The sequence below is a fragment of the Lipotes vexillifer genome, unplaced genomic scaffold (genome assembly GCF_000442215.2).
Source record: "Lipotes vexillifer unplaced genomic scaffold, Lipotes_vexillifer_v1.1 scaffold584, whole genome shotgun sequence".
NCBI classification, from domain to species: Eukaryota; Metazoa; Chordata; class Mammalia; order Artiodactyla; family Lipotidae; genus Lipotes; species Lipotes vexillifer.
This window is the reverse complement of record NW_006783036.1, coordinates 6165-11253: the sequence shown is the minus strand read 5'-3', so window position 1 is coordinate 11253 and position 5089 is coordinate 6165. Positions and strand designations below refer to the sequence as shown.

Below are 5089 nucleotides of genomic sequence, written 5' to 3'. Positions count from 1 at the left end.
GGGGGAGAGCATGAGAATGGTGGCACAGAGGAGAGAGAGGCCAGAAGTGCTGAGAGGGCAGGAGAGTCGGGGTGAGTCTTGAGAGGTACAGGCAGGGGCCCCAAGGAGTGAAGGTCGACCCTTGAGAAATGCCTGATGTGGTGCCCAGGGCAAAGGCTGAATGCCAGCTTGCAGGTCAGGCTGGATGGAGAAGCCTGGGCTGCAGCACAGTCGTGAGGGCAGTGGGGGCCACGGGAGGTGCTTGAGCAGGGGAGAGATGTGGTCAGATGCGAGTTTTGGAGAGATCACCCCGACAGACACCGTGAAAGTACGATGTACAGGGCTGTAGAATAATCCATCTTTCAGGCTGGACCCGTGTTTATTGAATAAATCCCCTAATATTGGATATGAATTACGATGGTTTCCAGATTTCCACTTAGCGGTAGTTGTGCGTGGAGCATCACTTTCCATTCATCACTGTTGCGTTTTGACTCAGGAGGACAGCTTTTTCTAGAAATAAGTGAGGATTCCGGACGGTGGTCACCTGCTGGCTGGTGAAGCTGTGCCAGCTTCACACCCCTCCAGTGGCGTGCCATAGGGCTCCCCTGCCTCGCTGCCCACCGTGCCTCAGTCCTCCCCCCAAGCCTCTTCTCCGTCACTAGGACCTGACACAGCCTCCTGGGCGACTTTCAGGAACCCCCAGCTCTGATCTCCCTCGTGTGCCAGGGACCCTGCCCTCTGTCCCCAGCCCAGCCTCCTTCTGAGCACCGATGGGGGTGCCAGCTGGCCTTGGGACACTCCCTGATCCTGCCCCCCAACTTCAGAGGCACCCCTCCCCTGGCTGCTCAGGCCAGAGCCTGGTGGGAGTCATTCCTTCCTGTCCAGTCTCCTAAACCTCCATCCACTCCAGCACACCCCAGGTAGTGCTTCCTCACCTGCCCCCTCCCTGCCCTGTTCCAGCTGCCAACACAGGCACGCATGTGACAGAACCCTCCCCTGCTTTAAAGCCCACCATGGCTCTCCAGTGCCCACAGGAGCAAACCTGCGCTCCCGTCAAGGCCCTGCTCAGCTGTTTGCACACACCCCTCCTATGTCCATCCTCCATGCTGGGGGACACAGTCTGACCTAGACTCGGGGGTGGGCTGTGAAGATGTTGAGGGCCCTGGGGCCAAAGTGAGGAAAAAGCTCAAAGAGGCAAGGGCTCAGACATGGCCAACTCTGCAGACCCTGTCCTGACGCTGCCCCTCTCCTCGCCTGCTCCCTCCCGACTCACACAGCCATGGCACGCTCCGCCCACAGCCCTGTAGCTCCTTCCTGCCCCCGGCCCTTGCCTCTGGCCTTCCCAGGGCCCCAAACCTCTTCACATGTCACCCATGAGCCTGAGTCAGACCCTGTGTCCCCAGCTGTGGCAGGGGAAGCCCTCACCAAGGGTCCGCAGAATGGGACCCTCAACCAAGGCCAAGGCCCGTGTCTGGGGCTCACATCCCAGAGAGATCAGGTGACTGGCTTGGTGTCATGCAGCCAGCCCAGGGTCCAGGTGGCTGAGCAGAGGGGAGATCCCCTGGCCTGCCCGCTCCAGGCTCAGGGAGGAGCTGACTCCAGATCTCCTGCAGGGTCCAGGCCCAGGCCCCACACCCAACACGCACACACACACAGGAAGCAGCTATGCTGAGCCAGGTGGCAGACGGGCATGCGCCAGCACGCACTGGCATTCCGGGCCGCATGGTCTGGGAAGAATCAGTCAGGCCTGGTCACACCACAATGTCTCTCTCAGGAGCTCAGACCATGGAGAGCTGAGCAGAAAACACCAACATGGCCCACTGACCTGTGACCAACCGTGTGGGGCAGAGAGGCCAGGACGTCCTGTCCCAGGAGCCACAAAGCCCAGCATGGGATGGGCAGCCTTGGGGAAGGCCAGGTCCCAGCACCATGGATTAGGAGACTAGAGCCCAGCCCATGGATGCAAGTGCTGGGGGCCAGGGCAGCTCCATCCAGCCGTGGGCCAGCTGGGATCAAAGGCAGACCCAGAGGGGCCCTGATGCCTACAGAGCAGAGACCCACCCCACTGCTCAGAGCCTCCTGCAGGTCTCCAAACCCACAGAAATTTGGGCACCAGAACCAGCAAGTGTGGCCAAGGCGACAGCCGCCTGAGGGCAGCAGTATCACCCTCACAGACTGGCCCCAACCCACAAGCATGGCAGAAAAGTGTCACCTATTCCAGTTTTCTGTTAAAGCTTGGAAAGATATTTCAGGGCTTTTTCCCCCATAAAGGACTTGTGGATATCAAGATTAACTCCTGAATATTTTACAATTTTTGTTCTTGTTTTGTTTTGTTTTGTTTTGCGGTACACGGGCCTCTCACTGTTGTGGTCTCTCCCGTCGCGGAGCACAGGCTCCGGATGCGCAGGCTCAGCGGCCATGGCTCACGTGCCCAGCCGCTCCGCGGCATGTGGGATCTTCCCGGACCGGGGCACGACCCCGTGTCCCCTGCATCAGCAGGCGGACTCTCAACCACTGCGCCACCAGGGAAGCCCCAATTTTTGTTCTTTTTGAAAATAACATCTTTCCTGTTATATATGTATTTTTCAGTGACTTAAAGGAATACTATTGACTTTTGTATTGGGCAGCTCTGTTAAACTCTTATTAGTACTAATAGTTAATCTGTTGACTATTTTGGCATTTCAGTGTAAGTTAACATGTTATTTGAAAAGACATGATGATACAATTTTATCTCCCTTCATCTAGTTTCCAAACTACTGATTTCTTTTTCTTGTCTTATTACATTGGCCAAGACTTCCAGAATAATATTGAACAGTAACTGTGAGAATGAACATTCTTACATTATTACCAACCCCAAAGGGAATGCATGCAAAGTGTCTCTGTTAAGCTTGCCACAGATTTGAGGGAAATAGTCCTTATTAGTTAGGAAAAATCCCTCTAGCTTCTATTTCCTAAGTTTTTGTTTGTTTGCTTGTTTTAAATCATGGGTATGTGTTAAACTTCATCAAATGCTTTATTCTGCATCAGTGTCATGATTATATTTCTTTTCTTCTTTAACCTGGTGAATTGCTGTGTTAAAATTTCTGATATGAACTATCCTTATATTACTGAGAGAAACTTAATGTGACTTTAAATATGGTTAGATTTTAGTTAGCTAATACTTTAAGGTTTTAAAAATTCATGATCATAAATAAAACTGGTTTAGAATTTACTTACCATGTGCTTTTTTTTTTTTTTTTTTTTTAATCTCTATACTAGCTTCATAAAATGGGTTGGACCATTTCCCCTCCATTTCTCTTTTTGTGGAACGACTTATACATCACATGGGTTATCTGTTCCCTGAGGGTTTCATAGATATAACCTGTAATAACTGCTGGGTTAGGAGCTTTGGGGAGTGTGTGTGCATGTGCATGCTGGGAGAGAGGTTTGGTTACTATTTTAATTTTTTAAACAATTATTAAGCTCTTGTGGTTTTCTCATCCTTCTTGTTTGGATTTCAGTATTTTCAATTTCCTATGCATCTATGCATTTTGCCTAGGTTTTCAAACTTATTGGTGTATACTTAAAAGAAAACCTCCTGTGTTTAGAATAATGATCATATGGCAAGAGTTATTTACCCTCTTTGTGGTATATTTTGTTTTACCTCTTTTTTTCCCTTGGTCACTCTTTTTTCTAAATATTTATTTATTTATTTGGCTGTGCCGGGTCTTAGTTGCGGCATGCAGGATCTTCGTTGCAGCATGGGAACTCTTATTTGCAGCATGTGGGATCCAGTTCCCTGGCCAGGGATGGAACCTGGGCCCGCTACATTGGGAGTGTGGAATCTTAGCCACTGGACCACCAAGGAAGTCCCTCCCTTAATCACTCTTGAAATAAACTGTTTAGAGAGCCAACTTTGATTTTGTCCTCATTTCTACTCTTCATTCTTTTTTTTTTTTTTTTTTTTTTTGCGGTACGCGGGCCTCTCACTGTTGCGGCCTCTCCCGTCGCGGAGCACAGGCTCCGGACGCGCAGGCTCAGCGGCCATGGCCCACGGGCCCAGCCGCTCCGTGGCACGTGGGATCTTCCCGGACCGGGGCGCGAACCCGCGTCCCCTGAGTCGGCAGGCGGACTCGCAACCGCTGGGCCAGCAGGGAAGCCCCTACTCTTCATTCTTGTTCCCTCTTGGTTTATGTTTTTATTATTTCCTGCCTTCTTCTTAATTTCTTTGGGTTTATTCTGTGCTATTTTTATAGACCCTAGACTTTTTTATTTTCAGATAAACATATTCAAAGGTATACAATGGACACTGTTTTAAACGTGTCCCACAAATGTTAACTTGTAAAGTTTCCATTATTGTTAAATTCTAAGTATTTTGTAATTTACCTTATGAATTCCTCTTTAATCCAAATGTTATTTTAAAACATAACGTAGCATGTTATGGGGGGAGAAGGGAATGGGGTGGGAGGGGGAGGGAGAGAAGGCCCACCAAGCCGAGGTGGACGGCACAGGAGGACAGACCTTGCTGGACCTCCTCGCTCCCCTCATTTTCCAGATCAGAGGGCACTTGGCTTTGAACTGCTGCTGTGAGGGACTCCGCCCTCCCTCCCGCGTTCCATGCCCCTAGAGGCTGACTGGCCCTGGGACCTGGGAAGCTCTGCCCTGAGAAAATTGTTGCCGTGTGGCTGCACTAAAATAATCAGGTTGAACAGCATGAAATCATTGTTATGTGTCTGATTTGACCTAAAAAAGGCAATTTCACAGGGTTCAATCTAATGGGGAAAAGGCCGCGTGGCGTGGAGTGCGGATGGGATGGAGCTCAGCAGAGGGCAAAGATAGATGTGCCACCCACAGCGGGTGAGGACACGGGGGTGGGAGCGGGGGGGCTGCAGCCCCCGCCATCAGCGATCATACCGCTCCAGTGCTCGGGTTTAGAGACCCATTTAAAAATGGAGCTTTGGGGGCTTCCCCGGTGGCACAGTGGTTAAGAATCCGCCTGCCAATGCTGGGGACACGTGTTCGAGCCCTGGTCCGGGAAGATCCCACATGCCGCGGAGCAACTAAGCCCGTGCGCTGCAACTCCTGAGCCCGTGTGCCACAACTACTGAAGCCTGTGCGCTGAGAGCCCATG

General features: G+C 51.2%; 1 non-coding gene across 1 annotated transcript; it reads right to left on the bottom strand.

Moving 5' to 3' along the window:
- Positions 1–3753: 3753 nt before the first annotated feature.
- On the bottom strand, positions 3754–3826 carry TRNAG-CCC (transfer RNA glycine (anticodon CCC)). The gene has a single exon. It is a non-coding gene; the product is annotated as a tRNA-Gly (tRNA).
- Positions 3827–5089: the final 1263 nt, after the last annotated feature.